The sequence below is a fragment of the Heterodontus francisci genome, chromosome 7 (assembly GCF_036365525.1).
Source record: "Heterodontus francisci isolate sHetFra1 chromosome 7, sHetFra1.hap1, whole genome shotgun sequence".
NCBI lineage: Eukaryota > Metazoa > Chordata > Chondrichthyes > Heterodontiformes > Heterodontidae > Heterodontus > Heterodontus francisci.
In genome coordinates, this window is record NC_090377.1 from 63005344 (window position 1) to 63019366 (window position 14023).

At 43.5% G+C, this 14023-nt stretch overlaps 1 long non-coding RNA gene across 1 annotated transcript; it reads left to right on the forward strand.

The window, feature by feature from the left end:
- Nucleotides 1–3982: 3982 nt before the first annotated feature.
- LOC137371717 (uncharacterized) lies at nt 3983–7346 on the forward strand. Its single transcript, XR_010975277.1, has 3 exons — nt 3983–4104; nt 5872–6008; nt 6987–7346. It is a non-coding gene; the product is annotated as an uncharacterized lncRNA (long non-coding RNA).
- The last annotated feature ends 6677 nt before the right edge of the window (nt 7347–14023 follow it).

Genomic DNA, 14023 nt, shown 5'->3' on the forward strand with positions numbered 1-14023 from the left:
CCAAGAATGAGGCACATTAATTTCGCCACATGGACATTAAATTTCAAATTGTTGCTGGGAAGAAGGAAAGGCCCGTGACAAGGAGTTGCCAGGCCCCTGGCTGGATAGATATTTTTGCATATTGATTGCTTGGAACAAAGGAACTATCACCTGCTCCAATACAATCCACAACAGACATGGTCAAACCAGTTAATCACATGACTAACCTGCTTGGCAGTCTGTTTTTTTTTTCTGAATTGTACAGTTTGAACTCAGAAAGCTGTTTGCTCCTGGATTGAAAAGACCTCTCCTGGCTGGCTCACCACAGCCTCTCCTGTCTACTCCCATCTCTTTCTCATGGAACTCCAAAACCCACTGAAGACACATGAACCCAAAAGAGAAAAGTCTCCAACAGTGAACAAGGTTTAAGAAGAATACTGGGCCCCAACGAAAAGCAAGATCTACCTACAATCAAGGATTCTACAGGGAGCTTGAAGAACTGGAACAACTCTTCAGATATTGCCTCAAACCTTTCCACTTTATTTTTCATCTGCTCTTTTTTGTCTCTCTTTGCATGCGTGTATCGCATATGCATGCTAGCGTGTGCGCGTTGTGTATCCATAGGTGTCAACTGAATTAGAGTTTAAGTTTAAATTGAATAAATTTCAACTTTTCTTCTTTAAACCTAAGAAAGCCTGTTTATGCTAGTTTCTTTGCCTTATAATTGGAAAGCGGTGAACAAGGATTCACCAAGGGGGAGCTAAAAGCACAGTGTGTTTAAAAATAAAACCCTGTTACAGTAAGACCAGGTGACGGCTGAAAGGGAACCCTAGACCTCTTTCTCACCTGGTGGTAACAACACAGTTTAAAAAAAACTCATTTAATGGTGAAAAATGCTGGTTGTAATCTTGTTTCTTTGCATGAGTTGTTGGTGATCTCTTGGGTTATGTAATCACATTTGCACTTAAGTATCTTGCATATGCAGAGGATGTTCCCCAAAGATCAACAGTAGTCATTCTCAGTTCCTTCAATATACAAACAAAACAAAAAAGTGTATTTTTTCATTTTGGATGGATATTTACAAGGGAACCTATTTAAATCACTAAAAAGGAAGCTTTTGTTTTATTTCAATATAATAGTCAAGGACTGTTCTTCAACAGCTGTCTGCAGCTACTAATCAGGGAGTGTAAAAGACTAACAATTAACCCAGCCAAAGAAAAGGCCTTGCATGAGCCCAACACCTCCCAATGGACCAAACTTACAGATGTAACAGGAACACAACAAATGGTTAGACAAATTTCAAAACCTAAGGAAGCAGGCTATGACAGATACTTAGATAAATATCAGTCTGCAACATTGCCTGTTACATTGGTCAGCATTCACAAAGCTCTGCAACTGCCCAGCTGAAAAAGGTTACAAAACTTGACATGCAATGACAGAAACAGTTGCTCGGGGTTTGATTTTGTGTCAGACATCAAGATAGTGGGGATGATTTGACATAGAATCCACTATGACTCTTAGATGGTATAGTAAGTTGCATTGCTTTGGACACCTGCATTGAATAATTAGTAACTGACTGCCTAGGTTAATGTTTGCCAACTAGCCTAGAGTCTAATGAGTAAAAGGGGACCATATAATTATTGGTAACCTGGTAATGAGTAGGTCCTGTAATGTATTGCTGTTACAGTGAGTTAATACAGAAATGGAAGATTAACTTGATGCTGGAACAGAAACTTGAATAAACAATGTTGCTGCTGATAAATTTAAGGTAGGATACTGCTCTAGTTCTGTGATTTATGATAAAAATACAATCATCAAACAAGTTCCCATGGTGTAAACCACATAGCATACTGGGTTATTACAGTAAGACTAAGTGGAAGAGAATTCAGATGATTGTTTGATAGGATGCTGTGGTTCAAGTTAAGCAGGTGGCATAGTGAAATATAAAGGGCCTGTCAAACACAAGGTTTTCATTTCCCAGTTTATGCCTGCAGGGAATGTATTATAAAAAGAAATACATGAAGCCAGGGCTAAAGTAACATATTCTGATGTACAGGGATTGTGTTCATTAATAACTATGCAAATAAATTCTAAACTGGAACATATACCATATTTTGGACAGTCACTGGATGATAATCTCTAAATGCCATTCTGAAAACTAGAAAACATAACATTTTATGTGTGAATAGTGTTACGACCAGGTGAGAAAAGGGTCGACTGGTCCCTCTCAGCCTTCACCTGATCTTATCGTACACAGGTTTTAATTTTTGAAACACCATGTTTTTAGCTCCCCCTTGGTGAATCCTTGTTCACCACTTTCCAATTATAAGGCAAAGAAACCAGCACAAACAGGTTTTCTTAGGTTTAAAGAAGAAAAGTTGAAATTTATTAAACTTAAACTCTAATTCGGTTAACGCAAACGGATGCACAACGCGTCCACGCTAGCATGCATATGCGATATAAACATGCAAATAGAGACAGAAAAGAGCAGAAGAAATAAAATAGAAAAGTTTGAGGCAATATCTGAAGTGGGTTTTTGTTATGGAACTTCAAGCTCACTGTTGAGTCCTTGATTGTAGGCAGTTCTTGTTTTTCATTGGGGCCCAGTATTCTTCCTAAACCTTGTTCGCTGTAGGAGACTTTTCTCTCTTGGGGTTCATGTGTTTTCAGTGGATTTGGAGTTCCATGAAAAAGAGATGGGAGCAGGCAGACAGGAGAGGCTGTGGCAAGCCAGCCAGGAGAGGCCTTTTCAGTCCAGGAGCAAACAGACACTCTGAATTCAAACTGTTTGTACCATTCAGAAAACCCCAGGTTGCCAAGCAGGTTAGTCATGTGACTAGCTGGTCTGACCACGTCTTGGCTCTGTGGATTGTATCATCTTTGCAGGGCCTGGAATGCACTTCCCTGCCTTCATTGTGGGTTAAATGGATAAGGGGAGTAACCTCTCTTGTCCCTATCGGTATGTAAATGTATTCCAGCCAAGTGTCTGGCAGCCCTTGTAACAGGCCTTCTCTTCGCAACAACAATTTGAAATTTAATGTCCATGTGGCGAAATTAATATGCCTCATTCTTGGCAGGTAAGGTCCCAGCAGGACAATAAATTGTTACGACTGGGTGAGGAAGGGGTCTCAAGTTTCCCTCTTGCTCCTTTCCTGGTTTTGCCATAACAGGGTTTATCTTTGAAAATATAATGATTTTAGCTTACCCCCTCAGTGAGCCTTTTGCTCACTGTACTCTAATTGTAATTGCAAATGAACCAATCAGACAGGTTTTCTTAATGTTTAAAGAAGAAAGATGTAAGTTAATTAGCCTTATCACTCTAACTGAGTTAAAATTACCAAAATACGTGACGCAACCACACTAGCATGCATATGAGAGAAATACACACACAAATAGATAAAGAGGGGAGGAAAGAATTGGAGGGGGGGGCGTGTTGAAGTAGAATTCTTAATAAAGAGAATTCATTTACTGGGTAGAAATGTCCTTGATCAAGGTTGAAGCCTTGGAGTTCTCACTGGGGCCCAGTGCCCTATTACCAACTTCCTTCTCTGGTACCAGAAGGCTGAAGCAGTGTTTTGTCTTGAGGCTGAAGCTGCTACCATGGGTCCCTGGGACTTTGCTGGAGAGAGAGACAGGGAGAGACCTTCCTCTCTTTTGTCTTCAAATTGCAGTCTGTAAAACTTTTCTGTGTCGCACAGTTCAAACCAGTCCCCAGTTTGGCCAGCAGTTTCTTGCGGGGGGTGGGGGTGGGGGGGGGGGGGGGGTGGTGGTGGGTGGCTGGGTGGGATGGGTTGCTGGACATCAAAGCTTACTGGACACATTTGGTGGGGGGTGGAGTGCTGGCTCTTACACAGACAAGATGTGGATCATCATTGTTGCCCAGGTCAATCTTGTTAATTGTATCAGTGAGCACTTCCATTGTCTCTCAATTCAACTGTCCCACAGAATGCTAAAGTGCAACCATGTTTTCACCTGCTCTGTTCTATCTTTATTCAACAGGTTCTATGCAATGTCCAGTAAAAAAAATTTCGTGCAGTGTCCCATACGACAAAATTAATATGTTTCCATTTGGCGGGTGTGATTTCCGTCACAAGATGGTTGAGAGTTTAATTATCTTCTAACAAGGTACCAATAGGAACTAAAATTTTAACTTTGTTTGTTTTAACGTCTTGTACTTTTAATTATTCAAATGAATCATATTGCATGTATGTACAAAGGAATGCTCTTGAGTAGAATAAGAGTTAACATCCTTAATAGAATAAACGTAGTAAAGAAATTCAAACAAAATAAATCTAGATGACCACTTTAGGGAGTAGGAGGTACTTAGGGCTAGAAATTTGGTTGCCACAGTTTTTTGGGCATAGGGGTCACATTCAGATCGAGACGGGCAGCACATTAACTTGGTGTACTCACCACATCTGCATGATTGTAGTGTCTGGTTGAGTGGATCCCAGGCTGCTGCCTTCATCCTAATGCTACTGGCTACCTCTACGCTCAGCAGGGGAGTCCAAGCATTGTTCACAAACCGCTTGGTGCAGCCAGACTGGTTTGAACTGTGCCACACAGAAAGGTTTTACAGACTGCAATTTGAAGACAAAAGAGAAGGAAGGTCTCTCCCTGTCTCTCTCTTCAGTAGAGTCCCAGGGACGCACGGTCTCAACTTCAGCCTCAAGACTGAGCACTTCTTAAAGAGAGGCTGTCCCTCTTAAAGGACGGCACAGTGGTGCAGTGGTTAGCACTGCAGCCTCACAGCTCCAGCGACCCGGGTTCAGTTCTGGGTACTGCCTGTGCGGAGTTTGCAAGTTCTCCCTGTGTCTGCGTGGGTTTCCGCCGGGTGCTCCGGTTTCCTCCCACCTTCAAAGACTTGCAGGTTGATAGGTAAATTGGCCATTAAAAATTGCCCCTTGTGTAGGTAGGTGGTAGGAGAATTGTGGGGATGTGGTTGAGAATATGGGATTAATGTAGGATTAGTATAAATGGGTGGTTGTTGGTCGACACAGAGTCGGTGGGCCGAAAGGCCTGTTTCAGTGCTGTATCTCTAAATAAATAAATGAACAAAACTGCTGTAAATTAAAACATAGAAGCTGAACACAGCAGGGCAGAGAGAGGGTTCCAGGGTGATGGATATGGTGCTGGAAACATTAGTTGTGGAAGTGGGCAGGAGGAGAGATACCATGGTTCTGTGGGCTGCCAGCAGGGAATGGGAACAGATGGCAAGGGAGATCAATTCTCAGAGTCTGGCCCTGAGGGTCTGGCAGCAGTGCCAAAAGAAGTCTAATGACCTCAAACAGGTGTTCAAGGTCAGTGAATGCATCTTCACATGGCATCTCCTACCAATCACACCACCAACCTCTCAATCTACTCAATACACTACATTCCCATCACTCACCCATCAGCACTCCCTGGCACTCAGGACACATGCCTAACATCCAGTTACTTCACCTCACCCTCAAACACCTATGAATGCTGTCAGCCTCCCACCCACCTCTTGCTGCCTCCACAAATCTTCAGCTATTCAGCTATGGCAGGCACATCATCCAAACACTGTGCTGCACAATCACTGACATAATCTTACTTGCAGGAAAACATGGCATGTGATAGAAGAGAGCAGAGCAGGACCGGTGGGGTACAAAGATGCCTGCATTTCCTTAGCCTCACGGAGAAGATGGTTCTCAGTATCATAGGGCCAGCTGCAATGAGACCCAGTATTGCTGAGAACATTGAGGAGGATAGCATGTTCCTGTCTTATGCCCCTTCTCAACTCCCAACTCACCTTCACTCTGCTATTTAGCATGATGTGCAAATTGTTAATGGTGTGATCATGGACCTCTTGCTTTAGATCTCACCCCCTTCCATCACACCAACCTTCCCCTTCTGATTTCCTGCTTTCAGACACCCAAGAACTGCTGCCTACCCAGCAACCCAAGGACGAAGAGAGAAAGCAATGGGACACTGATGAAGAGGTGCTGTCACTTGATCTGAGACTTGCAGCCACCAGCTCAGATAATGGCACTGCATGCACGCTGGAGGTTAGTATAGAGTTGGGATTACCATGAAGTGAGTCACCTGGGCATGAGTGGGCTGCAGGTAGGTCAGGGGAATTGCGTAGTTCAGTTGCCAGCTCCTACAAGGACGAGGTTGCAGATGAGTTAGGAACATAGGAATATAGGAACAGAAGTAGGCCATTCAGTCTGTCAAGTCTGCTCCGCCATTCAACTATATCATGGCTGATTATCTACATCAACACTACTTCCCCGCACCAACTCTATCCCTTGATGTCATTAGTATCTAGATATCTATCGATTTCTGTCTTGAATATGCACAATGATTGAGCTTCCACAGCCCTCTGGGGTAGAGAATTCAAAAGATTCACCATCCCCTGAGTGAAGAACTTCCTCCTCATCTCAGTCTTAAATGGCCTACCCCTTATTCTGAGATTATGTCCCCTGGTTCTAGACTTACCAGCCAGGGGAAACATTCTATCTACATCCACCTTGTCACACCCTGTAAGAATTTTGTAATTTTCAATGTGATCACCTCTCATTCTTCAAAACTCTGGAGAAAACAGGCCCAGTTTCTGCAATCTCTCCTCATAAGGCAATCCTGCCATCCGAGGGATTAATCCAGTGAACCTCCATTGCAATCCCTCTATGGCAAGTATATCGCTCCTGTCATGCAGGCCCCCACCTGCCAAGAATGGGTTACATATATTTTGCCACATGGACATTAAATTTTAAAATTGCTGCTGGGAAGAAAAGAAGTCCTATTACAAGGGATTGCCAAGCCCCTGACTGGAAAGACAGCATAGTAACGGACAGTGTTTGGAAAGGACAAAGGGGCCACTCCTGCTCCAATTTAATCCACAATGGACTTTTGATTACCAGACATTGAAGGTAGAGAGACTAGCGTTCCAGGTTAACTGCTAAGATGGCTGAATATACAAACAAATATAGTCAGACCAGTTTAGTCACATGACTAACTTTTTAAAAAATTTGAACTTGCCACAGAGAATTTGAACTCAAGAAAGCTGTTTGCTCCTGGACTAGAAAAGATCTCTCGTGGCTGGCTTGCTGCCGCCTCTCTCCTGTCTGCTCATCTCTTTCTCACCGGCTTTGGAATCCATTGAAGACACAGGAACCCCAAGAGAGAAAAGTCTCCTACAGTGAACAAGGTTTAAGAAGAATACTGGGCACCAACGAAAAGCAAGACTTACCTACAAAAGGACTACAGTGAACTCGAAGCACAGTAACGAGAAACTCTTCTGATATTGCCTCAAACCACTCTACTTTATTTTACTTCTGCTCTTTTCTGTTTCTATTTGCATGTACGTATCGTGTATGCATGCTAACGTGGGGCGCAGTGTGTATCCGTAGGCGTTAACCGAATTAGAGTTTAAGTTTGAATAAATTTCACTTTTCTTCTTTAAACCTAAGAAAGCCTGTTTATGCTCATTTCTTTGCCTTATAATTGGAAAGTGGTGAACAAGAATTCACCAAGGGTGAGCTCAAAACACAGTGTGTTTAAACAAAACCCTGTTACAACAAGACCAGGTGAAGGTTGAAAGTGACCCCTCGACACCTTTCTCACCTGGTTGTAACATTCCTTAGATGAGGAGACCAAAACTGTACACAATACTCCAGGTGCGGTCTCACCGAGGCTCTGTCCAATTTCAGCAAGGCATCGTTACTCTCTGTACTCAAATCCCTTTGTGATGAAGGCCAACCTTATTGATTATTGCTCCTGCATGCTAGCTTTTAGTGACTCATGAACAAGGACACCCAGGTCCCTTTGGACACCAATACTTCCCAACCTCTCACCATTTAAGAAATATTCTGTCTTTCTGTTTTTTTCTACCAAAGTGGATCACTTCACACTTATTCACATTATATTCCATCTGCCATATTCTTGCCCATTCACTTAGCCTGTCCAAGTCCACTTGAAGCCTCCTTGCATCTTCCTCACAACTACAGTCCCACCCTAGTTTTGTGCCATCAGCAAATTTGGAAATATTACAATTGGTCCCCACATCCAAATCATTTATATAGATTGTGAACAGCTGTGGCCCAAGCAATGATCCTTGCGGTATCCCACGAGTAACAGCCTGCCATCCTGAGAATGACCCGTTGATTCTTACTCTTTGCTTTCTGTCTGTTAACCAGTTCTCAATCCATTCTGTATACTACCCCAATCCCATGTGCTCTAATTTTGTTTACTAACCTCCTGTGTGGGACCTTATCAAAAGCCTTCTGAAAATCCAAATACACCACATCCACTGCTCACAAGATTGTTCTGAGAATGTGCTTACACTGCTTTGAAAGTGATTTCCAATACCTTGGAAGTCATTTCTACTACCTTGGCGTTTTTTTGCTTTTGATCTGCACTTCTCAGTTGTCAACCTTCACAGCAGCATGGGAGCCACTTATTCAAATCTACCTTGACCTCTGATGAGGAACAAGAGGAGTATCAGCAGAAACACCAACAGCAGCAGGAGCGGAACCAACCGGAGCAGCAGCAACAGAAGCAGCAGCAACCTTTCCCTCAGCTGCCGACAGCTCCACAGGACAGAAGGGATGAGCACAGAGCTCCAGCTCGTAGGAGGCGATACCCCTAACACAGGGTATACAGGCAGAGGATCAGCTTCCTGGACATTACTAAAAACCATGCTCAGCAGGCACAGACTTGGTCACTGACATTTGCAGTCTCTTGGAAGAAGACCTCCTGCCAAGTGGTTCAGGTGGGACACATTGCCTGTGTTGGTCAAGGTCACAACAGCCCTTAATTTCTTCACCTCTGGCTCCTTCCAGGGATATTCAGGAAATATTTGTAGACTCTCCCAATCTGCTGCCCACAAGTTCATTTTCCAGGTGACTGATGCCATGTTTACCAGGACCAACACTGACTTGTGCTTCACTACTATTGAGGCCATTCAGAATGAGAGGGCCCTCGGATTTGTTGCTCTGGAGGGATTCCCACAGATTCAGGCAGTCATTGATTACACACATATGGCAATTAAGGTGCCCTCAGATCACCCAGCAGTATTCATCAACCGAAAGGAACTCCACTTCATCAAAGTTCAGTTGATATGCGAGCACCAAAAGATAATCATACATCTCTGTGCAAGATACCCAGGGATCTGCCATGATGCCTTTACCCTGCACCAGTCAAAATCCCACAGATATTCACACCTTTAAGCAGAGTCAGTGGATGGCTCCCTGGAGACAAGAGCTACCCTTGAAATATATGAGTGGATGACACCTGTGAGGAACCCTACCACTGGTGGCCAGAAAAGGTCCAACTGAAGCCAGATGAGTATAAGAATTGCCATTGAGCAAGCCATCAGGATAATGAAGATGCAATTGAGGTGACTGGACAGAACTGGGGGCTCCCTTCAATATGTACCAACAAGGGTTTTCAGAATAATAGTGGTGTGCTGTGCCTTGCACACCATTGTACTGCAGTGAGGACTGGAGCTACCGGAAGAGGAAGGTGATGACTGCTCTGTTTCTCTGGAGGAGGAGGAGGAGGAGGAAAAGCAGGAACCTGATGTGGCGATGGCTCACTTAGCTGTCATGGATGCTCAGGACTGACTGGTTCAGGCACACTTCAGCTAACCTGAGGCAGTGTATCCATCTGGCACACTAATTCTGAACCCACTGGGTCCTCCAGCATAAAGCAGTCGCACAAGGAACAATCCATCCCTCTCACAGACACCCATTACTCGTTTTTTACTGTTTCATGCTATTTTTCACAAGGCAGAGGCTACTTGGTAGGTGTCAGGCAAACATGGGGAGAACGGACAATGAAGCATTGAAATAAAGTTTATGGTTCATAAACATTGCACAGAAAAATGACAAGGTCACATAGTGTTAAACACCCAAGTGAGTACCTTTGTGCAACTGGATATCTGTTTTCTTCCTTTTCCTATTACTTCTATGTGGTGCAACCCCTGGGGCTTCAGCAGAACTAGAGGCAGGATGTTCGTATCCCTGCTCTGACTATTCAGGTGTTTTTGATCAATGTCTTCTGGGTTTTGGAGCCTGTAGAGACCTTGCCAAAAACTACCCAACCTGCACCTGTGCAGGTACAGTCTTGGTCATTGGGATAGGAAGCATCAACAGCAGCAGAAGCCCTCAGTACTTTCCATTTCTTTGTAGCTGTATAAAGGCTTTTAAAAAATAAGGAAACAGGGTGCATAACTCTGACTGGGGTGGGTCAAAGGATCAGTGGTGGAAGTGCTTTGAGCAGAGTCTACATTTGCATATGCCCTTTTTCCATCTTCCTCTCATGGCCCACCCACACTTTCCTGCTAGCCAAGAGATGGAGAGCACATTGCTGCACTCAATGAGGTGCTGAATAGCCAAGAGAAGATTTTTCTCAATCCTGCTTAAGGTGGCAGCGTTGTTATGATCAGGTGAGGAGGGATCGCAAAGCTCCCCTCTTGCCCTTCCTCTTGTTTGACCACAGCAGGTTTTATTCCTTTTTAAATAGTGGATGTACTTAGCACTTCAATGAATATTTTACCTTTTACCATAGTTGTGATCGTAAAGAACCAATCGGGCAGGTTTTCTTGAGTTTAAACAAGAAAGAGGTGAGTTTATTGTACTTAAAAAAACTAAACCCAATCTAGATAAAATAATAAAATGATGCTACACTTTCACTCTCACATAAACACACACACACGTGCGCAAGAATCACATATACACAAGAGTTTACAGAGTGATGAGGAATAGATCTGTGTTGGATTAGAGCCCAGAACAAATAAAAATCATACACTGTCTGTGGTCTGGTAGCTTTAGTGGTTCTCCGGTTGAATTCATGATCCTGAAGTTCTGCATCGATAGTTCTTCTTGGAGACAGTGGACCTAACAGCCACAGCTAGGCTTCGCACACTCCACCAGGCCTTCTGGAGAGAGAGAGAGAGAGAGAGACAACCCTTCTGGCTTCTGCGCAGATTGGGTTTCTAGCTTGTCTGCTGCAGCTGTACAGAACTTTAGTTAGGCCACACTTAGAATATTGCATGCAATTCTGGTCGCCACACTACCAGAAGGACGTGGAGGCTTTGGAGAGGGTACAGAAGAGGTTTACCAGGATGGTGCCTGGTCCGGAGGGCATTAGCTATGAGTAGAGGTTGGATAAACTCGGATTGTTTTCACTGGAACGACGGAGGTGGAGGGGCGACATGATAGAGGTTTACAAAGTTATGAGTGGCATGGACAGAGTGGATAGTCAGAAGCTTTTTCCCAGGGTGGAAGAGTCAGTTTCTAGGGGACATAGGTTTAAGGTGCGAGGGGCAAAGTTTAGAGGGGAAGTGCGAGGCAAGTTCTTTACACAGAGGGTGGTGAGTGCTTGGAACTTGCTTCCGGGGGAGGTGGTGGAAGCAGGTACGATAGCGACGTTTAAGAGGCATCTTGACAAATACATGAATAGGATGGGAATAGAGGGATACGGCCCCCGGAAGTGCAGAAGGTGTTAGTTTAGGCAGGCATCAAGATCGGCGCAAGCTTGGAGGGCCGAATGGCCTGTTCCTGTGCTGTTCTGTTCTTTGAGGTGTAAATGGCAGAATGATGAACAGTTGCTGTCTGAAAGCAAAAACAAGAGAAAATCGAGAGTAAACTGAAACCTGTAAAGAAAAAGGAAACAAAATGGCGCAGAAATTGCAGTCTTAAATTGTTGAACTCAATGAAGGATGCCTAATCGAAAGATGACCTGGCAGACCGATTGTTTCAGCCTGTTCCTGCCCCACTGAACTGATTTCTTTCTATTTCAAATCTATTGTTTCTCCTCTTGCCCAGCCTCTTCCCACCTACATCCATGACTCTACCGATGCCCTCCATCACTTTAATAGTTTCTGACCTTAACTGTCTTCTTTTCACCATGGATGTCCAATCTCTCTACACCTCCATGCCTCACCACGACGGTCTGAGGGCTCTCTGCTTCTTCCTTGAACAGAGGCCCAACCAGACCCATCCACCACCGCACTCCTTTGCCTGTCTGAACTTATTTTCACATTGACCATCTTCTCCTTTAACTCTGCTCACTTCCTCCTAATAAAATATGTTGCTATGGGTACCCGCATGGGTCCTAGCTATGCCTGCCTTTTTGTGCGATATGTGTAACATTCCTTGTTACAGTCCAACTTGGTCCTCTCTCTCACCTCTTTTACTGGTAAATTGATGACTGTATCACTGCTGCTTCCTGCTCTCGCCCTGAACTGGTAAATTTGATCAACTTTGCTTCCAATTTCTACCCTTCTCTCACCTTCACATGGTCCATCTCTGACTCTTCTTGTCCCTTCCTCAACTTCACTGTCTTCATTTCTAGGGATATGCTATCAACAAATATTCATTCTAAGCCCATTGACTTCCATAGTTACCTCGTCTACACTTCCTCACACCCTGCCTCCTGTAAGGACTCCATTCCATTTTCCCAGTTTCTCTGTCTCCATCACGTTGGTTCTGCTGATGCAACCTTCCATGCCAGCCCTTCTGATATGTCTGCCTTTTTCCTCAACTGAGGATTCCTCCCCACAGTAGTTGACAGGGCCCTCAACCGTGTTTGTCCCATTTCCTGCATTTCCCTTTTACGTCCTCTCTCCTCACCATCCAAGGCCCTAAACACTCCTTCCAGGTGAAACAATGATTTATGTCTACTTCTTTCAATTTAGTATACTGTATTTGCTGCTCACAATGTGATTTGCTCTACACTGGGGAGACCAAACACAGATTGGGTGACCGCTTTGCGGAACACCTCCGCTCAGTCCGAAAGCTTGACCCCGAGCTTCTGGTTGCCTGTCATTTTAATTCTCCACCTTGCTGTCATGCTGACAGCTCTGTCCTTGGCCTACTGCAGTGTTCCAATGAAGTTTAACACAAGCTCAAGGAAGAACATCTCATCTTTTGATTCGGCACTTTACAGTCTTCCGGACTTAACGTTGAGTTCAACAATTTCAGCCTGTAATCTCTGCTCCCATTTTGTTTCCTTTTCCTTTGCAGTATTTGGTATTACTCTCGTTTTTGTTCTTTTTTTCGCTTTCAGATGGCAGCCGTTCATTATTCTGCCATTCACACCTCATCTAGACACATCTTTGTTTCTTTTCTTGTCCCATTATCACTCCCTTTGGGCCTGCACCACCAACTCTTTTGTCATTTAATCTCTTGTGTCTTCCACTTTATCACAGACCTTCCCTTTTGTTCTTTTTCCATCTTCTCCCCTTTCACTGTTTAAAACCCAGTACGCTTCTAACTTTTCCCAGTTCTGTCGAAATGTCATTGACCTGAAACGTTAACTCTGTTTCTCGCTCCACCGATGCTGCCTGACCTGCTGAGTAGTTCCACCTTTTTCTGGTTTTGTTTTAGATTTCCAGCATTCACAGTATTTTTCTTTTGCTTCATTTAAACCAGTCAATTTAGCATGAAAAATGCAAAATGTTCCATGGACTGTATGCAGATCTACTTTTCTTTATTATTTCCTTTCCCACACAAGCAACCTCTTCAGTCGACTGATACTTACCAAACTTTCCTCCTTCAGTTTTGCCACTAATTCGTTACCTAACTCTGTTACTAATTCAGACATATTCTCACAATTCTAATTTGTCTTCCACAGATTGTCGCACATACTGTTCTCCTGCTCACATTTTTCCCCTCTCTTTCTCTTTTTAAATCTACTAATTGGCAATGATTCTTTTAAGCTACTGTGAAAACACTTAGCACTCCATAACCTGAACTTATTAATTGTACAACTCTTAGGTATTTAATCGTGTGTATAAATTTTATATTTTGTATATTCCAGTTAATTTACATTATTTATTGCTGTCCATTGTATTATAATCATTGTTATATGTGTTCCTAAGCAGCTATTCCATCACTGCTTTATGAAAGGTGCCCTTTAATCTATTGCCTGTTCACTGCGAGGTTCATCCAGTACAGTATTTTCTTTTCCCTGTTGACTTGCATTGTACTGAAAGCAAATAAATAAAAGGAAGAGTGGAAGCAAATAGTGCATTTCCACAACATATTTCAATTTATATAATGAATTGTTCCATTTC